A 25,553-nucleotide genomic window follows, 5' to 3' on the forward strand; every position below is an offset into this window, starting at 1 on the left:
CGTCTAGTAATTTATATACAATTGATTACAAAGTTCTTATAGCAAGTTTGTAACACTGTTGGAATAGGTTGCTGGTTTATAAAGTCTGATAACTTCCAAAAGATTGAAAGGTCCTCAGTCCATAATACAAGATGCTCCTTTTAGTTGTAAATCCATTGTCCAGAGAAGAGGAAGAAAAGGGCAAAGTAGGGATGTCTCGAGTATTTTTTTTTAATAGCCTCTGCATGGAAATTTATTGTTCCAAACAAAGCCCACAGCCCAGGTACACATAAAGTTACTGGCCCAAGAGAAAATCTGAGGTCAGATGTACTTAACAAGCCCTCCAGAGGAGCCAACAGACATGCAGAGTCCCAGCCAAGGACTGTGTGTGGTGGGCTGCCTCCATGCTCTCAGAAGGGCTGGGGCAGTGCCACCTGAGCCATGCTGCATCCCCGCAAGTGCAATCTAGAGTGCCCATGTCCAGTGAGATTTAAAGGGCTCCAGGCTCTAGCCATTTCCTCTACCACAGTAGTGGAAGCTGGGAGCCCCAGGCACTTGTGAGTCGCTGGGTCTGGGGCAGTTGCCCCTTTTGTAGCCTCCCCTCCCTGTGCACCTGGTTGGTGGGCCTGCAAGCCCCTACCATTGGCTCCTTGCTCTCTGAGGCATCCTCAGGAAGAGCTGTGTTGATGGGAAGCCCGTTGTGAGAGTGGAGTGTCCTCGATGGATCATCATTATGTATCCAGGGCTGGCAATAGACTTCATAGGGCTCTGAGCAAGGTCCAGAGATTCTACTCTGAGACCCTGGAAGTGCAGTGCGTTGGATAGAAGGGGTGTGGCTGGGGGCCAGCCTCCCCCACATAGCCCTCAGTGTTGCTCTGGTGGCAATTTAAAGGCCCCAAGGCTCTGGCTGCTGCTTCTATGGAAGCAGCAGTGATGGCAGCCCAGAGTACTGGGCCCCAGGGCAGCTATCCCTCTCACCCTCTCCATCGGAAGGCCTGCATATAGCTGTCTACTCCTCATGTAAATTTTATCTGGGGGATGTCACCCAGGAGTACAACATGTGTTTAAGATATATCTGCACAGCCAGTATTCATAATTTTAGATTCAAAGATGGTATATGCATATAAATAGGATAATCCTACTGAGCAAATCATAACTTTTGATACCTAACATGACATACTTTTGTACAAGATTTGTTCAATTTTATAACCACCACAAGATACAAATGATCATCTTTCTAATACAAAGCATCATAAATACAACTTTGTTCAGGGATGTGGATTTCTCATTCTCTTGAGTGACTAGTGTTGTTTAGAAATAACTTAGTCCACGTCTACACAGCCAGCGGTTATTTTGGCACAATGTCAAAATACTGTCAAGCTAGAGGACTTCTTACTCCAACTCCTATAACTCTCATTTTATGAGTATGGAAAGTCAGAGGAAGAGTGCTGTATTTTGGAAAAAAAGTGCTATGTAGGTAGCTTATTTCAAGTTTTGGTGCTATATAATTGATATAGCTCAATTTGCATAGTTTATTTCAAGTTAAACCCTGCAGTGTCAGCTAAGTACAAGGGAGAAACAGATAAGGAGGTAATGTTATACTTGAAAGAATCTCACAAGATCTTTTTAGAGGGATAAGGCAAAATGCCACATTTTATTGACAGCGTAACACTATTCTGTTATATGCATATTCACACATACCCACACACAAACCCCATCTTGCTTTGCTTAAAAGTTACCAGTCAGTTGCATACAATAACTCACTGGCAAGGTGAGTTAAATGCGAGGAGGAGAAACGGGATTCTTTTGATCCAGACCGATGCTCCGATGTTGAGGAGACAAGACCCAGAGATTTGTGCAAGATGCTCCGTGTTTTATAGGACTTTTCTCTCATTCAGGTCTATGCATTTTGCTTTGTCAGCTTTTAATCAGTCACCATCCACTCTGCTTAACATCTGTTTCTCTGGGAGTTATTCTTTACTCTGACATCAGCATGTTGGTGTCTCCCTCCCAGCATTATTTCAAGGCTGTCTTGTTTGTAATAGAGCGCTTACTTCTTACGCTCCAAGCCGTTTGCATGTTTTCCATCGGTCTGTTTTGTATTGGACCCAATTTATTGTACCTTGACGCCTCTTGAGTCTTCCAGACCCCTCCCCATTTTCACTGTCTGGACTCTCAAACTGTTGGGTCTACAAGTTCTCTCTCCAAACACTCATATTCCATTCACTTCCCCCTCCCCAAGAACTACATAATATTTCACATATGGGGAAAGGGATACTGTTGTTCATACAAAAGGTATCAATCTAATTCCTAATACAAAGCTTCTGTTAGCGCAAATTTTTAATTTATTCATTATATTTTCTTTATAACGCAATCTATATTCTACTTACTCCTAAGAGCAACAGTGTGATCATGCTGACTCACAAGGATCCTTCTGATCTCTTTCTGTCTTGACATCAGTTACAATCACAAGCAGTTTGCCTGCTGCATCTTTATTAAGGGCCTAAAAGACTGTTTTGCCCTGTTAACTAGAGAAGTGTGGCCAACAGAGTTATAATTGTTTAACATTTATTCTTACACTAGCCATTAAGCACATTACATAAAACATTATAAAATCCTGTGGTCTACAGTAACGTTGGAAGAGACCATTCAAGGTGAAGTAGGCATCTAACTCTTCTACAATCTGAGGACAAAGAGGAGTTAGTGGGTTATAGATCGTTGTAATGAGCCATAAGTCCAGCTTCTTTAAGTCTATGCTTTTCTGGTGTCTAGCAGATTTATGAATTTATATTCCTAAGTTAATCTTTTTGAAGGTCTTGTGAAGGTTTCCTTTGAGGGCAAAACAGAGATCAGATAAGAGTGATAATGTAAAAATATTCATCCCTCTGCCAGTGATATGGTGTTCTGCTTATATTTTTCTGTGTTTAATGCATAGAGTAGAGGACTAGGAGTCAGGTTGCTGAGGTTCTGTTCCCAACTCAGCAGTTGGCTTGCTTTAAGCAAGTAATTAAATCTGTTTGTTTTTTGCCTTGGCCTCCTCTGCTGTAAAGTGGGATGGGAATAATACTATCTCTGCCAAATACTTTGAAAGCTCTTGCTGAAAGGTGATCTATAAAAAGGAACTTTATCTAAAATCTATTTTTTAAACAACTTTTTAAAAAACCTGGAATTATTGAAAAATACATTTTAATAGGTTACCTTCCATTATCACATATGCCCTCACTTTAAAAAATCACCAGTTCTGGGATAAAAGCCAGTGGGAGGCTTGAACCTAAGACACAAATTTTCAGAAACTTATGAGTATTTGAAAAAGGACTTAAAATGGAAATTCAGCTTCATCTATAAATGTAGCATCAGGAGAGTTACTATGAACCTGTTTCTGCAAAGCACTGAGGATATGTCTGTAAAGCAGCATTATTTCAGAACAGGGGCGGCCCGTGGATGTAGGCAACCTCGGAAGTTGCCTAGGGCGCTGTGTTTAACGCGCTGCCCAATGATGATGTCCACTGGGGGCTATGGAGGCGGGGGCGCCGATCGCGCATTGTGTCTAGGGCACCAATTGCCGGCAGCTCTCCTCGAGCCGCTCCTGTTTCAGAATAACTAGTGGTATTTCGAAATAACATAGTGCACGTCTATAACGCAAGCCATTATTTCAAGATGGAGGATTTCTTTCTCCGACTCCTGTAACCCTCATTTCATGAGAGGTAAGGGAAATTGAAAGAAAAGTGTTCTTCCTTTGACTTCCTGCTGTGTAAACAGCGCCAAAAGCCAAATTAAGCTATTTCGACTTCAGCTATGCAATTGACATAGCTGAAGTTACATATCATAATTTGACTTTTGCCCTGCAACTAGATGTGTTCTTGACTCCTGTTGAATATTTGAAAATGGTGTTTGCTCTGTAGGCTCGCTTTTTTGTCTCTTTTGTCCATGCCACTCACTCTTATATTGGGAACAAAAGGGTTGGGTGGTTTATTTTTAAACCAGGCTATTCAGTCATTTTTTTAAGTGGGTCTGGCCCACGAAAGCTCATCATCTAATAAACCATCTTGTTAGTCTTTAAAGTGCTACATTGTCCTGCATTTTGCTTCAGCTACCCCAGACTAACACGGCTACATTTCTATCATTTTTTTTAATGATATCCTCAACTTTTGCAGGTGTGTGGGTAGGAAATTCAGTGTCAGAGATCTCCAGCTCCAACAAAACAATCTGTTGTTCTGTGCAGAAATTCTCTCCATTCAAGATTAAAATATTGGTTCATGCTGTGGGTCATATAGTTGGCCCATAAAATGCCAATAAGCAAACTATTGAGGGACCTTTTCCATCCTGAATAAAGAGAACACTAGTGTCATTGGCAAGTGCTTTGGACCTGCTTTTGGAAGACACAAGTGGCTATCTATGAACTGTCATGGAAAAGATGCAGGAATTTCTCTCTTGTAGTGATTGAAAGCTTCTTGGTTTTATTCTAGTGTACAGTTGAAACTTGCATAATCAGAAGGTAATGACATTTTCCTGGAAAGCTAGTTTTTAGTTTTGTAGTATTAATTTGAATAAAAACTTGCTTTGCAGAATCAGTGTTCATATCTTTGGAACAAATACTAATTGCAGAACACGTTACATACAAGAGGTGTGACTAACCTAGAACCAGCATGGTGAAAAGAACAGGTAGAAAGTAAGAGTGAGATTGTGGCAGAGCCTGGGTCTGTGCAGCTAGCTAAGCAAAGAGAACCTTCACTGGAATATTTTATTTAAATATACTAGGTTTTATGTTTTATTTTTTAATTTGGTGCAAATAAAACTTCAATTTCTGGCCCCATTTTCCTTACATAGCTGAACAGTCTTAATTATTATCTTGATGTTTAAACAGAACAACTCCTGTATCTCCAGGAATGAAAATGATGACTTAGCATTATATGACCAGAACACACTGTATTTGATGGGCCTGAAATTAACCCCTTGTCCAAGAACTGTGATTGACTTTTCCTGTTTAAAATGGAAGTGACTGTTTCTGGGCCTTCTGGTTGTTGGGACAACTAAACATAAATCAATGTAGTGCTGCTGTCTTCCTAAATCTGTAGAGAGCCTGAAACAGTAGCTCTGAGGTATCAACTGCATAGTTCATCTGAGGAGGGAGTCTTATGCAGGATACTGTAAGATGGGTTGTGCCCAAGATCCTGCAGAATTCAGTATTTCTACGATTGTATTCACCATTTTGTTGCAAACTATTCAGCATTTGTTTTGTCTCCCTGACTTGCCAGGAGCTGCCTTTCTTGACTCTTGTTCATGGTCTGTGAATCCGTGCATTGGAACTGGATTCCTGCTAGTGGCGTAAGGAGCAGGTGAAATCCAAAGCAGTCCAGCTAAGAGCAGTGAAGCAACCAAGGGTGACTGAGATAAGTTGCTGAAGCCAGCTACAAGCTTTCGGTTTTCCTGGATCATATGAGGAGAATAAAATTTAGAGCTGGTCTATGTAGACAGCTGTGCAAAAAAAGTAAAAAATAATTGTTAATTTCATAACAGTGAGCATTTTCAAGTCTGATCCGTAGCTGTGTTCTTTCTATGGGTAGAGGGATGGGAATGAAAGGTGTTTCATATGGAGAGAGAATAAATTAACTTTGCAGAATTTTAAGGTTCTTACTGTTCAATGTGATCCTATTGTGGTGTTGAATATGAAGCACTTCTTATAACATAGGCTGGTTTTTTTTATACAGAGAAGTTATTTTCAAAGAGTAAAGAGCTAAGTTGACTTCATCAAGTGTGAATAACTTCCTTGCTCTGGATAATGTGGTGGACAGATAACTGTACAGGCTAACACCTACATGGAAATAATAAACTGTTGTCTGTACTGTGGTATTAAGTGGAAAAGCAAATATGAGAAATTTAGTTTACTACTCCATTTCACTAGTTTTAGACCAACATGACTCCTATTGGTATCATATAAACATGAAACTAATGTAATAGAATGGTGAATCAGGCCTGGAAGAGATAGAAATAAAGGATCTACGCATTTGAATATTTATCGGAGGGGTAGCCGTGTTAGTCTGAATCTGCAAAAACAATGAGAAGTCCTGTGGCACCTTATAAACTAACAGATATATTGGAACATATATCACAGCATAAGCTTTCGTGGGGAAATACCAGATGTATCTGACGAAGTAGGTCTTTGCCCATGAAAGCTTATGCTCCAATATATCTGTTAGTCTATAAAGTGCCACAAGACTTCTATTTGAATTTTTGTTACTCTCTTGCACTTTAAAAAATTTTTTTCAGGCTAATAATATTTAAATTCTTTAGTAAATATGCCGCATTGTGCTGAAATGTAGATTGAAATCTTATGTTTTGGGTAATTTCTTAGCTTTAAGGCATTTTCAATTATACAAAGAGAGAGAACATAAAATTTTGTGTTCATTTAGAAACACTTGTGCTAGTGGTCTGGTGCACGAGATCATTACTTTTGTGTATCTGTTGTAGGGATATAAAAGGTTAACTGGTAGGGGCTGGAGTAGCTCCCCACCTGCCCTGGTTAGCAAAAATTGTTTGCTTTCTCTTATTTACCACAGTTATAAATCCAGTTAGAATATAAATATTGTACTTCTGCATACAAGACACTGAATTATAACTGCGTAAGCAAGACATTGTCTCAATGAAACTTTGGTTTGGACTGGTGTTTAGTGCTTTTTCTGTAGCCTGTTCTAAAATGAGGTCAGTGAGTTGATGTAACCCCCTGGTTGAGAACCACTGGCTTAGACTTTATGAACTTTGACATCTTCTACTTCGTAACAGCGAATGTGTGTACTAAACAATACAAGCAGCTGTTAGTCTCAGGTTGCTCCTTAGTTCCCATCTCCCTCTGGCAGAGAAGGTTCTATAGTTCTCTTATGCAGCTCCTGTGAGTGATTTTATTTTCCCTACATAATTAGCAATGAGGAGAGAACTGATATTCAGGTCTCCCTTCTTTACATTAAATGTTTTTACCATACAAATTTGACAGAAGATTAATGACAATATTTGAAAAAAGTCCTAAGATAGCATCTGGCAATCTTGAATACTATGTCTAGCTTTGCTGTAGCAGTTGCTTCCTGTCTGCCTCCGCAGTTCTGTTTCAGTCTATAAAGCGCTACCAGACCATTTGTTGGTTTTAAGTCTATCCTGTATAGACTAACTCACTTACCCCCTGAAGTTTCAGAGAACAGACAGTCTTTCTGTGTTTTCTGCAGAGAGATTATTTTCATAGAATTGAAACAGTTTTCTAAGCTTGTTTGGACACTGGAAGTTACCATAAATTAATCCAAGGTGACAGAAGCATGTTGGCTTTCGAGATATATATTAAGGGGTGGATTGGTACAGATAGCTGCCAACATAGTGACTCCCAGGGTATGTCTAGATTACACCTCTCTGTCAACAGAGAGATGTAGATTAGGCATGTCGAAATTGCTAATGAAGCAGGGATTTAAATATCTTGCTCTTCATTAGCATAAACATGGCCACCGCTTTTTTCAAAACAGAGCTTTTTTGGAAAAAAAACGGGAGTCTAGACACGGATCTTTCAAAAAATAAACTCTTTTTCGAAGATCCTGTAACCTCGGTACAGGAGGATAGTCAAGACCAAAGCAGTCTGTGAAGAACTGCAAAAAGATCTCCCCAAACTGAGTGATTGGGCAACAAAATGGCAAATGAAATTTAATGTGGATAAGTGTAAAGTAATGCACGTTGGAAAAAATAACCCCAACTATACATACAAAATGATGAGGGCTAATTTAGCTACAACTAATCAGGAAAGAGATCTTGGAGTTATCATGAATAGTTCTCTGAAAATGTCCACGCAGTGTGCAGCGGCAGTCAAAAAAGCAAATAGGATGCTAGGAATTATTAAAAAAGGGATAGAAAATAAGACGAAGAATATCTTACTGCCCTATATAAAACTATAGTACACCCACATCTTGAATACTGCATACAGATGTGGTCTCCTCACCTCAAAAAAGATATTTTGGTATTAGAAAAGGTTCAGAAAAGGGCGAATAAAATGATTAGGGGTTTGGAATGGGTCCCATATGAGGAGAGGCTAAAGAGGCTAAAGTTTAGAAAAGAAGAGTCTGAAGGGGGATATAATAGAGGTATATAAAATTATGAGTGGTGTGGAGAGGGTAAATAAAGAAAAGTTATTTACTTGTTCCCATAATATAAGAACTAGAGGACACCAAATGAAATTAATGGGTAGCAGGTTTAAAACTAATAAAAGAACGTTCTTCACACAGCGCACAGTCAACCTGTGGAACTCCTTGCCAGAGGAGACTGTGAAGGCTAGGACTGTAACAGAGTTTAAAAAAGAGCTAGATAAATTCATGGAGGTTAGGTCCATAAAAGTCTGTTAGCCCATGGGTAAGGAATGGTGCCTCTGGTTTGTCAAAGGCTGGAGAGGGATAGCAGGAGACAAATCGCTTGATCATTGTCTTCGGTTCACTCCCTCTGGGGCACCTGGCACTGGCCACTCTTGGCAGACAGGATACTGGGCTAGATGGAACTTTGCTCTGACCCAGAATGGCCATTCTTATGTTCTTGCTGAAAATGAAGTAGAATACTGCCACTCCACAAGCAGTTAGATAATTGGGATGACCCACTGAAACTATATGGGGAAAAAACAGTGAATTACTAATTCAGAGCATCTAGAATCATATAAATAACTTGGAACTCCTTTTAATAATGCAGTTTTAAGGTGTATCTGAAAGCCTGCAATTTTAAAAGTATATAAAGAGCTCACTTGCTGTCTATTTAGCTAGATGTTATTCTTATTTTTCTGTTATTTAAATGCTGCCAAAAATCTTTCTGATCCTTAGCCCTGTTAACACACTGAAGTTACCAGGAGACTTTCATTTTAGATGCTGACAACACTTAGTAATTATCTGTGATGGATCTCTTGAGTTATGCTGTATTGAAAATACATTTTTCATTTCTTAGATATTCGTACTTTTTCGAATGATAGTGCACAGGCATTCCACTCCCTGAGCACAGGCACTGGAAACATTTCCCTCAGTGTAGCTGTCAGTTCAGACCTCAGGCTCATCTTCCATCATCACTCCAACCCCCTCTGCCTTCTGCAGCCCCTCTACCCAGCTGCTCTGCTATCTTGCTGACAGGAGAACTAGAGAAGTTTGAAGCTTCTTGTACTTCTCATTAACACAGAGCTGCTTTACAACATTATCCTCATCTATAAGGCTTCTGTTGTCAGTTTCTTAATGCTTCACAAGCGATACAGTGACCTATTGTTGTCCTCCCATAACTCCTTTCTAAAGAATATTAAGAAGGCATCTCAATCTGCTCCACATTGACTGGACTCACAGGTTACCTGACTACCTAACTGAAGCATCAGTCAAAATTTCTCGAAAGCTTCATTATACTGTATTGTAATTCTTTTTTGGATCTAACTAGATTTCTGGTTTTAAAATGAAACTTCTTTTTATTCTTTTTTAGGTCATCTCAGTGCAAGAGCTGCTGGCACTGCTCTAAGCTGTGTTGCAGAGCAGCATTAGGGAGACAGACAGACAGAGCCCTTGCTGCCCAATGAAAGAGAGCTAGTTTGAGGATGCAGCCAAGTCTAAATGTGGCAATTGCAGGAGAGAGAGGTGCAACTGGGTAGCTCTTATAGTTAGCTACAGTCAGTAAGGCCAAGAATTTTTTTTCTTTAATATTTCTGATATAATTTCACTTAAAACTGGAAACCTCCATTGTAATGTCTTACAAATCAGCAATGATCAGCTTCACTTCATAAAAGAAGTACAACTAAAACTGAAAATCTCCCGATTGCTACAATGAACATTTAAAGGTTAAGATTACTTGTGTGAAGGAGATACGTAAAATAATGCATATGGCAATTGTTAACTTACTGAGCATATTAGCCATATCCTGTAATATAAAAGTGATGGAGCACTTGATGGAACTGAAAGAAAATTGTTTCCATTACAGTCCTATTTAATCATCCTGTGACATTCCACAATGGAAATAATTGAGGCAAATCAGATGTTTTCAAAGGAAAGTACATTTTATTTTAAGGGAAATCACTGTCGTTACATTATCAAGAGTTTACCAGAAACGTCACTTGAAAAGAAGAATGAATTAGGAATTGGTTTTCAAATACTGGGTGAAAAATTGATTATTTTCACTATTGTCATAAGTAACATTCATGGACAACTGCAAGAGTCAGGGTGCCAGACTATGTGGATAGAGTGGGTGCTCTGTCACTGGAACACTCTGATTCTTATGTTGTAAGGAATAGTTTTATGAAGTTATAGTTACTGGAACACAATCGGCTGCATAAGCTGTAGTCATTACATGAAATGGGTCCCTCTTTGAGCAAATACTTCCCTACTTGCCCATGTGTGTTTAGTGCAACGGTGGGCAACCAAGGCTAGTGAGTGGAGTGGACCACAAGATTGAAATCAGTCATGTGCACTAAGTAGGACTCCAATAATAAGATTAAATACATGAATGCATGGCATGCTGAATATTTCAAAACAAGTAGAAATGCTTTAATCATTCATACATTAATAGAACTCTCATCAACTTCAAATAATAAAACATTTACGCTTACTTCACAATATCAGATCCCTGTCTGGCCTCGTCTCTGCTTCCTCTCCCAAGCACATCCCGTTCCCGTTCCTCCCTCTCCCTTTCATAGCTTGAATGTGACAAATTAGCTGATTTGCAATGTTCAAACTTTGGGAGGGATGGTGAAGAATGGGAACGTGGCTCAAACCAGCTGATTCATGGAGCTCCAGAAGTGCTGGCAGTAGGGGGGGGGGGACAGGAAGTAGCTAAATGTGGGCTCCCAGTGTGCAAGAGATGTAAGGGTAGGGAGCATGGAGGGGGTGCATGGGCCACACATGGAACCCCAGTGAGCCACAGTTTAGTGGCTTTTTAGAGCCATGATGATTGATTTAGCTTCTTTCTCTATTGTTTATAATATTTCTCTAGGTCACTTTTTCTCTTTCCAAGTGCTAACCATGTTATCACTTGCCATGGAAGCAGTGTGGGTGGCAACATTAAACTGTGCCCTAAATATATCCATATGACTACTCTGAATTATTTCCTGTTTGAGCTGGAGCATAGCTTTTGAAAAACATATTTTCATCAGACGAAAACAGCACTATATACCCACAGTCTTGTGTAAAACACTTATTTTCTTCTGTGACTGATCAAAGGATTGCACCTCATCATAATGAACACTGACCTGATCATACATTTGTTACTACCAGCCACTGGCAATTGCAACTCCTTATCTAGGGATGAAGCCACATGCCCAGTAAGACAGTTCTACCATAGTTTAGCAATGCAGGTTCCTTTTGGAGGACAGTCCAGCTCAATGTCCCAGAATTGATTGTGAAAACCCTGTATGGGGATTGCTACTAGCTATCTTAGAGGTGATCTGTGCCTTTTGTAGCCATGGTCTCTTCTAACAGCTGTATTCCCCTGGAACCATGAAACTGACCTCTGATAGGAAGAGGCTAGTGAGTATGAGAAAACTTTTGTAATAGTTGGATCTAGATGAAGGAACTCACTTTCACAAAGGAAAAGAAACAGTACTTTCAGAACTACAGGAGCCTCCCTATTTCCACTTAGCTTTACCTCAGAGTACCACATACACAGTACCTCCTCACCCTCTTTCCCTTGTACAATGAACCTTAGAACTTAATCAAACTTTTACTTCTCCTACAAGACGAGAGACAATTTTTGCTTTTCAGGTACCTGAAAGGTGCTCAGATACCACACTGTTGGAATTCATTTATGTAGCTAGACATTTTCCCAGAGTGTCAGAATGGCTTCCAACCATGTCATGGAACTGTGAATATGATCATCACATGCCAGCCGCAAGAAAAATGTCAGGAGCAAAACTGACCACTGTACATTGCTTTTATTGATCTAACTAAAGCCTTTGACTCAGTGAATTGCGATGCCCTGTAGACAGTACTTTCGAAGACTGGATGTCCTGATTAATACATCAGTGTCTTAAAGTTGATTCATGACAGCATGAAAGTTACTGTTCTGAGCAGCACTGACTCCCAGAGTGAACCTTTAAAAGTACAAACAGGTGTCAGACAGGGATGTATGTTCTCACCAAACTTGTTCGTAGTCTTTATTGCCATCATTTTCTACCTAATTGCGGGGTAGCTCCAGCTGGTGGTGTAATCCTCTACAGAATGGATGGAAAGCTGTTTAGGCTTAGCGGGCTGAAAGCTATAAGTAAGATTTCCACCACGTCTCTTGTGGAACTTCAGTATGCTGATGACATGCTGAAGATCTGAGAGAGATTTTCACACTATCCTGAATGTGTGTGCTAATGTTTACGCAAGTCTTGGTCTTACCCTCAACATCAAAAAGACCAAAATGCTCCATCAGCCCTCTCCAAATGAGGTACCATACGCCTATTAAAATCAGTGGAGAGGCACTGGAGAAGATTGATTATTTTTTCTACCTTCAAAGTTATCTTTCATCCAAAGCAGATATTGATGTAGAAATCCAACATTGTCCAAGCTGTTCCAGTGCAGCCTTTGCTCGTTTATGGAACAGGGTTTTTGAAGATCACGACGTACAAACAGACACCAAACATCTTGTCTATCAAGCCATCATTCTCCCAACACTATTGTATGGGCCTGAAACCTGGACAACCTACAGACATGACTTGAAAGTCCTTGAAGTATCACTAATGCTGTCTTCACAAGATCTTGACGATCAAATGGGAAGACAGGTACATTTAACATCAATGTTCTGGAAGAGGCAAAGACCACCAATATTGAGACAACGTTCATCCGTCAGTAACTTCTCTGGACTGTCAGACCCTCGCCTCCCAAAATAAGTCCTGTTTTCTCAGCTAAAAGAAGTATACCTAGGCATAGTGGGTACTTGAGTCACTACTCGACTACTCGCTTGCTGCCACTGGGGGGGCAGGAAGCAAAAGCTGGTGCTTGGGGGAGCTGGCTTAAAAGCCGCTTCTTCACCCCCCCAATCACCATCGCCACAGGGAGACAGAGCTGCAGCGGGGGTCCCGGCACGAGTCAGGACTGAGCAGTCCCATCTCACACTAGGTCCCCCACTGCATCTCTGCTCTTTAAATGTAGTAAGAGCCTGGTGGCTTTCACTGCATTTTAAAAGGCAGAGCTGCAGCAGTCCTGGAGCCCCAGTGTGAGCTGGGATTGCTCAATCCTAGCTCCTGCCACGACGGGAGCTTAATCCCCTTATGAACTAATTGAGTAGTTGATGGAAATTCCACTGACTACTCAATTAGCTTATTAACCACTACTTAGTATCTCTAATAAGGACATACTAAAGGATAACTTAAAGTGCGACATTGACACTTGGGAGACACTTACCCAGGATCGCTCAAAACGGAGAGAAGACCTACACAATGGTCTCCTGCATTTTGAACTTGCCCGCTGAGGAGGAGGAGAGGTGCAGGAGGAAGGGGAGACTGGTTTCTAACCATGGTCAGCAGCCTCCTACTGTACCTGGAAACATCTGTGCTCATTGTAATCGAAATTGTGGTTCAAGGATTGGCCTTATCAGCCACTTGAGGGTCTACAACTCCTATGGAAGATGATCATACTCGGCAATAAGTGATCGCCATTATCATCATACAAAAATAAAGTTGTACTGTGGTGAACCTCTGCATAAATTGTTTTTTCTCTTTTTTTGAATGTGGTATGCCAGATACAAATATGAAACATCTGCATAATAAGAAACTGAGTATTAACTGAGTAAAACAATTCAGAAATCTTTCTTAATAAAATGTGTGGCGTTGAAATGTGTTTTGTAGCTAACTCAATTATTTAGCTATTAGAAAGTGAAGGCTTGTGATTTCCTTTTACAAAGTAATATTTATAAACCTCAATTTGGTACTTATGTTTTAAATCAGATTTTTGTCTCTTGTATAAATAGGTATGTCATATTCAGATATGCAAGACCTAAATTAGTCTGTTACACATGACAAGCACAAAATTACTAGGGATGTTACAGAATATTTACATGTGCCTTTAAAATTTCAAACTTTCTTCTTTGTAGAGTAACAAATTCATCCTTTGTGTGTTCATCATATGCATCCAAAATATCAAGAGCCTACAAATATCTTTATATAGTTTATGATTTATTTTAAAAGCTAATCCTGTGAGTCAGACTGGTTATCTGTCTAGCAAGAAAAAGGATTCCATCATTGGCAATGACAACTGATCCAGGTACGGGTGGGTTATTACTCTCATAATAGTACTCTCTGAAACATTACTGTATTCTATTTTTATGCAGACATTTAAAAACATACTTATAAATCATTTTAATAGCTATCCTCTTCCTAGAAAGAAGCATAGATAAAATGAAGGAAAGCTTTTTACTTTAAGAATCAAAACACACTAATCACTAAAAGGAGGCTGTCAGGGTAAATTGTGGTCCAACTTCTAGGTTTTAATTTAAAAATAAGCATAACATATTGTGATTAACATTAAGTATTGTAATTCTTCTTACTGTAGTGAAATTAGTCTCTGATATGGATCTACACATCTAGATGTCTGTAAGTCACTAGGGCCTGATGAAATGCATCCTAGAATATTCAAGGAACTGATAAAGGAGGTATTTGAGCCTTTAGCTGTCATCTTTGAAAAATCATGGAAGACAGGAGAGATTCCAGCAGACTGCAAAAAGGGCAAATATAGTGCCCATCTATAAAAGGGAAATAAGAACAACCCAGGAAACTACAGACCAGTCAGTTTAACTTCTGTGTCAGGAAAGATAATGGAGCAAGTAATTAAGGAATTCATCTGCAAACACCTGGAAGATAATAAGGTGATAGTTAACAGTCAGCATGGATTTGTAAAGAACAAATAATCTCAAACCAAAATGGCTTTCTTTGATAGGATAACGAGTCTTGTGGATAAGGGAGAAGTGGTGGACGTGGTATAGCTAGACTTTAGTAAGGCATTTGATACGGTCTTCCATCATCTTATCAATGAACTAGGCAAATACAACTTAGATGGGGCTACTGTAAGATGGGTGCATAATTGGCATTTGTTCTCAGAGAGTAGTTATTAACAGTTCACAATCCTGCTGGAAAGACATAAGGGGGGTTCTGCAGGGCTCTGTTTTGGTACCGGTTCTGTTCAATATTTTAATCAACTATTTAGATAGTGGCATAGAAAATACACTTATTAGGTTTGCAGATGATACAAAGCTGGGAGGGGTTGCAACTACTTTGGACAATAGGGTCATAATTCAGAATGATCTGGAGAAATGCTCTAAGGTAAATACAGGCAGTCCCCGAGTTACGTGGATCCAACTTGGCGCGGCGGGACCAACCCGGCAGCACCCCAGCTGCTCTTGGAGACGCCTGGGGCAGAGCAGCTGGGGTGCTGCTGGGTTGGTCCCGCAGCGCCGCTCCTCGGCGCTACTGGACCAACCCGGCAGCACCCCAGCTGCTCTGCCCCAGGTGTCCCCAAGTCAGCTGCTGCTGAAACTGATTAGCGGCTGATTCCAGGAAGCCCGGGGCAAAGCAGCTCTGTCTCGGGCTTCCTGTAGTCAGCTGCTGGTCAGTTTCAGCAGCAGCTGAATTGGGGACACCTGGGGTACAATATGTACCAGTTCCGACTTGCATACAAATTCAACTTAAGAACAAACCTACAGTTCCTATCTTGTACGTAACCCGGGGACTGCCTGTAGCATGAAATTTAATAAGGACAAATGCAAAGTTCTCCACTTAGGAAAGAAAAATCAGTTTTACACATACAGAATGGGAAGTGACAGTCTAGGAAGGAGTACTGCAGGAAGGGATCTAGAGGGTCATAGTGGAATACAAGCTAAATATGAGTCAACAGTGTGATGCTGTTGCAAAAAAAGCAAATATGATTCTGGGATGCATTAACAGGAGTGTTGTAAGCAAGAGATATAAGAAGTAATTCTTCCGCTTTACTCTGTGCTGATTAGGCCTAAGTTGGAGTATTGTGTTGAGTTCTGGGCACCACATTTCAAGGAAGACGTGGAGAAACTGGAGAAGGTCCAGAGAAGAGCAACAAGAATGATTAAAGATCTAGAGAACAAGACCTACGATGGAAGAATGAAAGAATTTGGCTTGTTTAGTTTGGAAAGGAGAAGATTGAGAGGGGACACAAGAGCGGTTTTCAGGTATCTAAAAGGGTGTTACAAGGAGGAGGGAGAAAAATTGTTCTCCTTGGCCTCTGAGGATAGGACAAGAAGCAATGGGTTTAAACTGCAGCAAGGGAGGTTTAGGTTCAACATTAGGAAAAACTTTTTAATTGTCAGGGTGGTTAAACACTAGAATAAATGGCCTAGGGAGGCTGCGGAATCTCCATCTCTGGAGATAGATATTTAAGAGCAGGTTAGATAGACATCTATCAGGCATTGTCTAGATGGTACTGGGGTTTGCCATGAGGGCAGGGGATTGGACTCAATGACCTCTCAAGGTCCCTTCTAGTTCTAGTGTTCTATGATTCTAAGGTCCTGCTCTGTGTGTATCTCCCTCCCCCAAAGAAAATTGCAGCACAAGTATCAGAAAGCAACACTAACTAAAAAGGTACTGTATAACTGGAGTGAAACTCATAAACTAATATGATCTCAGTCTAGTGTTAGTTCTTATGTTGTGTCTTTAATTACATGTTTACTTATATCTTTCCTTGTTGTTCCATTTGTGGGAGACAGGAGAGGTATTCTTGTAGCTGACTTAGCCCAGCAAATTTTCAATGCTTAATATTTGAATACTGTGGCCCAGAATATAAGGCATTTTCTGTGTTTTATAAATAGTGAACTGATATTACATGAAGGGGAAAGGAGTCCAGGAGAACTGGCAGTATTTTAAAGAAGCCTTATGAAAGGCACAGGAAGAAACCATCCTGATTCGCAGCAAGAAAAGCAAATATGGTAGGTGACCAGACTGGTTTACCAGGGCCATCCATGGAGAACTTACACACAAAAAGGAAGCTTACAAGAAGTGGAAAGTTGGATTGAGGACTAGGGAGGAGTACACATATATTTCTCGAGAATGCAGGGGAGTTATCAGGAAGGCAAAAGTGTGATTTGAATTGCAGCTGGCAAGAGAGGTGAAGGGTAATAAGAAAAGTTTCTACAGGCATGTTAGCAATAAGAGGGTGATCGGAGATATGTGGGGTCCTTACTGGATGAGGGAGGTAAACTAGTGACAGATGATGTGGGAAAAAAGCTGAAGTACTCAATGCTTTCTTTGCCTCTGTCTTCACGGACAAGGTCAGCTTCCAGACAAATGCACTAGGCAACACAATATGGGAAGGAGGTAGACAGCCCTTGGTGGGGAAAGAACAGGTTAGGAACTATTTAGAAAAGCTAAACATACACAAATGCATGGGCCCTGATTTAATGCATCCGAGGGTGCTGAGGGAGTTGGTAAATGTCATTGCAGAGCCTTTGGCCATTATCTTTGAAAACTCATGGAGATCAGAGAGTTCCTGGATGATTGGAAAAAGGCAAATGTAGTGCCCATCTTTAAAAAAGGGAAGAAAGACAATCCATGGAACTACAGATTGGTCAGCCTTACCTCAGTCCCTGGAAAAATCATAGAGGGGATCCCCAAGGAATCCATTTTGAGACACCTGGAAAAGGGGAAAGTGATCATTAATAGTCAACATGAATTCACAAAGGGCAAGTCATGCCTGACCAATCTGATTAGCTTCTATGATGAGGTAACTGGCTCTGTGGATATGGGAAGTTCAGTGAATGTGTTATACCTTGACTTTAGCAAAGCGTTTGATATGGTCTCCCACAATATTCTTCCCAGCAAGTTAAGGGAGTATGGATTGGATAAATGGACTGTAAGATGGATAGAAAGCTGGCTAGACTGTCGGGCACAACGGGTAATGATAAACGGCTCGATGTCAGGTTGGCGGTTGGTTTCTAGTGGAGTACACCAAGGATCAGTTTGTGGACCGGTTTTGTTCAAGATCTTTATTAATGACCTGGATGGAGGGGATGGATTGTACCCTCAGCAAGTTTGCAGATGACATTAAGCTAGTAGGAGCGGTAAATATGCTGGAGGTCAGGGATAGGGTCCAGAGTGACTTGGACAGATTAGAGGATTGGGCCAAAAGAAATCTGATGGGGTTCAGCTAGGACAAATGCAGAATCTTGCACTTGGGACGGAAGAATCCCAAACATAGTTACAGGCTGGGGACCGAATGGCTAAGTAGCAGTTCATCAGAAAAGGACCTGAGGATTACAGTAGATGAGAAGCCGGATATGAGTCAACAGTGTGCCCTAATGGCATATTAGGTCGCATTAGGAGGAGCATTGCCAGCAGATCCAGAGAAGTGATTATTCCCCTTTAGTTGGCTCTGATGTGGCCACATCTGGAGTATTGTGTCCAGTTCTGGGCTTTCCACTATAGAAAGGATGTAGAGGCATTGGAGAGGGTCAAGCAGAGGGTGCCCAAAATGATTAGGGGGTGGAACGCATGACCTATGAGGAGAGACTGACGGATTTGGGTTTGTTTAGTCTGCAGAAGAGAAGAGTGAGGGGAGATTTGATAGCAGCCTTCAACTTCCTCAAGGGACGTTCAAAAGACGATGGAGAAAGGCTGTTCACAGTAGTGACGGATGGCAGAACAAGGAGCAATGGTCTCAAGTTACAGTGGGGAAGGTGTAGGTTGGGTATTAGGAAAAACTATTTCACTAGGAGGGTGGTGAAGCACTGGAATGGGTTACTTAGGGAGGTGGTGGAATCTCCATCCCTAGAAATGTTTAAGTCTCTGCTTGACAAGTCCTGACTGGGTTGATTTAGTTGGGATTGGTCCTGCCTTGGGCAAGGGGCTGGACTTGATGACTTCTTGAGGTCTCTTCCAGTTCTGTGGTTCTATATTCTGAAGTTCTGATCTTATTATTTTTACCCATACATGTAATTATAAATTAACTTTATTTTTTTTTCAAAATAGTATATCTCTCTATATATTAAAAAAAATGTTTCCTGTGGGATGACCGTGTGACATCATTACGTCACTCTGGTTTATGACTGTTAGTAAACACCATCCAGCATACCAATATCCTGGCCTTATCTCTCCTGATCCTTCCAGTATAGTTTTAAAATGTTGGCTTCGTATCTATCTCTCAGCAAGTTGCATTAATTTAAAGCAAGGCTGTTTAAAGCATTGATTTAAATCATACTCCCCCCCAAAAAATTATTGATTTAAATCAAGTTTCCCACTGATACTGCTTCATATATTTCTTCAAACAATGGTGCCAATCTGATAACTAAAATATGTTAATTTACAGGTCAATACAGAATTTTACAACATTTAAGAGGGTATATTTTGCATGACTTTTTTTTAGATAACTTGATTTTTATTGATTTAAGAAATACTACATAATACTCATTACCTGTGTCAAACTGCAGATACAGCAGCAGTATATTAGAAATGGTAAGACCTAAATTGTACACACAAACACAATAGCACTTATATTTTATTAATCTAAATCTTAAGTGTTACCTAAATGTTTCACATTTGCAACTACAGCAGTCTCCTGAGAAATTTTTTTTCTTAAAATTAAATTTTAGGAATACTAGGAGACAAGTCTTCAAAACACTAAGGGCACCTGTCCATTACAAGGAAGACCAGTGCTGCTGCGGTCGATCTTCCAGGATTTGATTTAGCGGGTGTAGTATAGCGCTGTTAGATGTGACAGACCTAAGCCAGAAGCCTGTCATACTCTGGTGGAAGGCAGGTATACCAGGCACTGGATAGGTGGCTTTCTCTTTCCATAGTAAACTACTAGAGCCTGCTGTAATAAAATGAAGGCAGGAAAACACCTGGGATTAATTAACTAGATCGGTCCCTCAGGCAAGTCACTCAACACCTGCAGCCAGTTATAGCCAGTGGAGTTGCTTTAAAGGGCTCCCCTAGTAAAGGGAGCGGGGCAAGGGGAAGGGAACAAAGAGAGACCAGAAGGAGAAAAGGGAGGAACAAGAAGAAGCTGTGTGGGAGCTGAGAACTGGTTAACAGGTAACAGAGGGAGACATTTTGGAGGTGTTGTTTGGGGGAAGTGGCCAAGGGGAAGAAAATGCCGAGTCAGAAGGAAAAACAATCTTGACTGCTGCTGCTACCTTAGGATCCCCGGGCCGGAACCCAGAGTAGTTGGTGGGCCTTGGTCCCCCCCAAACCTTCTCCCAGACTAACACAGAGCATGCCTCAAGAAGGAAGACCAGGACTATCAAGGGGTTTTCACCCCCAAACCATGGACTAGCCTGTGATTAGTGTGTTTCACTAAGCTGTGGACCCTGCCTCCTATAAAAAGAAAGAGGTTGTGTATAGGACAACAGCGAGTATCTGAGGCTAATATTATGTGCCAGTAACACGAGACCCATGGGGTATGGCTAGAACTTTGCCACATAGATGAAACTCAAAAGGTGCCCCATAGGTGCCAGTACTGTTGGCGCCTGTTCCTAATGAAGAATAAAAGAAGTTGCCAGGAGCATTTGCTCCTGGCAGCCTTCCATTATGTGCAGGGTGTGGAAATATGATGTAAGATGCATTGACTCAAGCAATGTATCTTACTTTGATCTTCCCATATAGTGTATCCTGCCTTCCTAAAGCACCAGCCAGCTCCATCTCTGTGGTAATAGGGCATCCCTTTTCCTGTGCCTAGGGCAGTGTGTGTTGGTATCTGGATGTTCCTAGGGTGAGTGGGACTCCAACCCTGTGCTCCCCAGGTGAATGCCCTAGTCCACTCCAGAACCCAACCCACCTCCCTCTGTTCAGAGGGTCCGTGTCTGAGCTAAATCTATGCATGGGGCAGCCTGTGTTAGCTGTATGGTATCCTTAAAACTTCTATAACTAGCTCCCCTTTTTCCCCACTCATTTTGATGCAGATCTGTTTCCAAGTTAATACATAAGCTAAGATGGAGTGTGCTTAGAACGCACTTAATTTTGGAGTAAGTCCCATTGAAAACAAGCATAGGAAGGGGTTCCTTTAGGAAAGCTGAGTTATACTGAAGGAAAATAGACTAATGACATTACCATTATTAACTTAAAAAACATCAAATAGTCTGGTAGCACTTTATAGACTAACAAAGCATGTAGACGGTATCATGAGCTTTCGTGGGCACAGCCCCCTTCTTCAGATGACCGGAGTTTACAGACACCATTATTGTTTGTGACCATGATATTCCAAAATAAGGGCATGTATTATGTAATATAAAATAAAAAATGACACTGAGTGGCAACTGGCAACGCTAGATACCGCTTACTGCAGCTTTCTGTACTGTATTCTTGGGTGATAGATTCTAAACATAGTTCATTTATTAAACAAGTCATAAGGGTTAGCTAAGCTAAACTTTTTTTCTAACACCCAATTTAGCAAACAACTTGGGAATTTATTTGTCAAATCACGTTTATTCTAAAAGACATAGAGTCATGAAGAATGATGCAGGAGTAAGATCAATCAATTTTATAATAATCCACATGTGTAATCTCTGAAAACATAATTTTTAAAAGGTTAGAATTTATTTTTTTACTTTGGTTGTAGGTAAGCACCCTAATCTCCAGGTTATATCTTTGGGGAGGCAATTTAGCTAATTGAGTATGTGTACACTGCCATTAGACACCCATGTCTGGTTCCAGGGCCGGACCTAGCCATTCCGGTGCCCTGGGCAGACAGGTTAATTGCACCCCCCAGGTTGTGGGAGGGCACGTGCGTGGCCCCACCCCCACCCGGTGTTTGGGGGGGGTGCGCGTGCGGAGCTGGTGGCGGCAGGACGCACGTGCTGTGCCCGGCCCGGCTCAGACCGGCTACCGCTGCTGGCGCACAGCTCGGGGCCGCCCAGGGCGGGCCGAGCCTGGTCGTGCAGGGCCCCACAGCCGCGGGGAGAAGGGCGCTGCTTGCTGGCGTTGCGGGGGTTATCTGCCCTGCCCCCCACTGCTATAGTTACCAGGTAGTCTAAAAAAAAAAAAGGAAAAAAAAGGCCACACTTGATGGAGGGGGAGGGGGGGAGGGAGGCTGGCCGGGAGGAAGGGGGGGGGCGGGAAGCAGGGCTGGTTGGGGGGGGAGGGGTTGGGGCAGTGGGGCTGGCCTGAGGAGATCGGGAGAGGGGCGGCTGGTGGGAAGCAGGGCTGGTCGGGGGGAGTGGTGGCCTGGGGGAATGGGGGGGGGGCGGCTGGCGAGAGCAGGGTTGGCTTTGGGAGATTGGGAGGACGAGAACTGGCTGGCAGGAAGCAGGGCTAGCAGGGAGTGGAGGGGGGGGGAAGTGAGTTGGCCGCTGGGGAGTGGGACCGAGACCGAGCAGCGCCGGGTAACTCCAGCTAGTTACTTCTGGGCTCAGGCTGCAAGTTGAGCTCTGGGACTTCCCAACTCAGAGGGTCTTACACCCTGGGTACGTCTACACTACAGGGTTTTGTCGACAGAAGTTTTGTCGACAGATACTGTCGACAAAGCTTCTGTCGACAAAGAGCGTCTAGACTACAGCCAGTTCTGTCGACAAAGCAAGCTGCTTTGTCGACAAAACCCTGTAGTCTAGACACAACCCTACATGCAATAACACCTTCTGTCAACAGAACTCTGTCGACAGAAGGTGTTATGCCTCGTAAAATGAGGTTTACCAGCGTCGACAAAACTGCTGAGTTCTGTCGACCTTATGTCGACAGAACTCAGCGGTAGTGTAGACGCAGGTATAGTTTTGTTGACAAAAGTCCACTTTTGTCGACAAAACTCTATAGTCTAGACACACACCCTGCAATTCTACAATTCAATTAAACAGCCCCACAGCCTAATTCCCTTGATCCTGTCAGCTGGCAGGGGCCAGCCATGGGTTTTTAATTACAGTGTAGAGTAGACACACCCTAAGTCTCCTAAGGAGACGCAAGTATCTTAATTTTTAAATCCTTGGGAGAATTGTTACATAAATTAGAGTAAAGTGCAGTTTGTAAAATGCATTGAATACATTTCTGAGTACTTGACCATCTTTAATGTAAATATAATCAAAACGAGTTCTTTCTGGAAAACTTCAGCATGAGCCATCCCTTGATCATGATGAATTGCATTAATATCGTTAGTGAGAAGTTTGGAAAATATTGTGCTAAAAATAATGTTTCTAAAAGCATCCTGGATAGAGCACATTCAATTAGTTGTTAAATAATATAGGTTATCAGAGACAAAACAGAATGAGAGCTGTCAGTGTTCTGGCAAGACTACACAATAAAAATATAGTTTGTTTGCTATGGAAGCCGGAGTGCCAGAATAACAATCTAGAACTCAGCCTATCATCTTTGGAAATACTATTATCGACAACCGGGAATTTAACCATCTGTTTTCCCTTGTGTGATTTTTTTTTTTGGCCAACTTGTTAGCTGATTCTTTTTGTTGGTTAGCTTTGTTCAACAAACCAGATTTTTGCGTGTGTTGAAACTTATCAGGTTTCTATGGGATTTGTTTAAGACTTTCAGTTAAATAGTTCTGGGCAAAATACTCCATACTCGTTACGTACGTTAAGCTTCTGCAAGTGAGCGTGTAGTGTTCTGTGAAAGTTAATTTGGCATGAAATTTCTATTCTGCAAGTATTCCTAGGCAGCTTTGTGTGGTGTATGTTGAGCCAGATTGATTCTGTGGCAAACTAGTTGTTGTTACATAGAGTATCGCCTCTTTGTTGGGATGAGCCTACTGAATGGCCTCAGGAAAGTGTTAGCAGAAGCCATGTGACTCTCTTCCTCCAAAGAAGTGATAACTCTTTGTGTGTGTTTTCTGGGCCAATCACGAGGGTTCCTCCCCCCCCACCTCTGGGTGTTCGTTATGTCCCTCCTCTCACAATTATGTATAAGAATATATGGAGTTTTAACTCCGTTGCAGTGTCTTGTGACCTGCAGTAGTAGCAAAGAGCAGCATGTGAGGGCTGCTTATCTCTGTCTTCTCTCCTGGAGTGATGGGCAGCATGAATTTGGCATATTTCTTAAGGCCCTGGGATTGGATAGCATGGTACTTTATTTTTCTTTTATCCTCATCTGTGGAAGAGGGTCTGTTGAGGGGGGTAGTCGGGAGTTTGTGTGGGGGACAACACCTGCTGTCAGCTAGCCTAGCTTAAACTTCCAAACTTTTGGGTGCAGATTCAACCTCCATTTGATGCATGAATTTCATATATTTGAGCAAGTTGCCTGAATATGAATCTCCTCCTTTAAAAAGCATATTCTGAGTGCCTTCAGTGCTAATGTTTTGTTTCTGCCAACCTCACGTAGTAACTTTTCATTCTAACTACACCTGTCGATGGGATCAAAGCACGTCAATTTCAAGTTTCTTCATCTTGAACTGAACCATAAAATTATTCATGACTCCATTGAATCATTATCTTGTAGATCAAATAGGCACTCTAATACCTTATTTTTTGTCGTGCTCGTAAATGCATGTTACCAATTGGTTTGAGTGTTTTAAAAGTTTCTCTGTCTGTCGGCAGAGGAAATACGTTGTTAAAGCCACAGCACCTTTGCTTTTGAGGTGCTATAGTTTGAGATAATGATGTTAGCTTGTAAGTCCCTTCAAGTGACCTGAGATCCATATAAAACTCTTTCTTACACTACTTTGCTAGTGCTTTGTTCAGAGACTTCTAGCACTTACTATGTGCAAACAACCAAGTCTGTAAAAATCTCTCTCGCAAAGTTGTACTGTATGTACCACAGAAAATAGACCATTGGCTTCCTAGTATGCCTTGCCTGCTTTTCAACAGCCTCTGTGATCTGTGTGCCTGCCATCTCTGTCACAAAACATGGATCCTGCACTGCTCTCTGGTGCCTGATCCTGCAGAATTTAATGAGCTGTGGGTCTGATTACAGTGCCTTGGTACCTGCCTTGTCGAGTGCCATGGAAAGAAACAATTCAAGATTGCAGTTGGCATTTATGGAGTAGCTGCACATGGTGGACATTTGATTCTGGGTGCAAGAAACAAGCACTGAGTGTTGGGATTGCACCAGTATGGAGGCATGGGATAATGAGCAATGGCAGCAGAACTTTTAGACGTGCAAAACCACTGTCCTGAAATTGTGTGAGATGTCCCTGTACCAGAGGATTGGGGACACCAAAATGAGTGCTGGACTAATAGTGGAGAAGCAAGTGGCAATTGCTAAGGGTAAGTTAGCAGTGCCAGACTACTACCAATCAGTTGCAAATCAGTTTGGACTTGGCAAATACACCATGGGAGTGCGAGCCATTGCATTCTGCTATGAAGAGCTGCAACACTGGTCAATTTAGGTGAAATGGCAAATGGTTTTGCAGTAACGGGGCTTTCTAATTGTGGTGGTGCACACATCGCTATTTTGGCCCCAGAATACCTTGTGAATAGAGTACTTCAAGAGAGACAGCTACTTTTCTAGTATTGGAAGCACTGGTGGGTCACCAGAATTTTTACTGACATCCACATGGGCTGGTCATGATCCATGGATCTTTAGGAAAGCAGGCCTGTACAGAAAACTGTAAACAGGGACTTCCTTTCCCGATGAGAAGATTACCATTGGGGATGCAGAAACGCGAAAAGTTATCCTGGGATTGAGATTCAGTCTACATCTTGGTCCCATGGTTTGTGAATGAGTACATTGG

The 25,553-nt window shown here is 41.6% G+C and overlaps 1 protein-coding gene across 1 annotated transcript in view; it reads left to right on the plus strand.

Moving 5' to 3' along the window:
- Nucleotides 1-25,553, plus strand: part of SLC2A13 (solute carrier family 2 member 13) — a 352,851-nt gene that overhangs the window by 19,481 nt on the left and 307,817 nt on the right. The window lies entirely within an intron of this gene.

Source organism: Pelodiscus sinensis, chromosome 1 (assembly GCF_052426305.1).
Source record: "Pelodiscus sinensis isolate ZL-2025 chromosome 1, ASM5242630v1, whole genome shotgun sequence".
NCBI classification, from domain to species: domain Eukaryota; kingdom Metazoa; phylum Chordata; order Testudines; family Trionychidae; genus Pelodiscus; species Pelodiscus sinensis.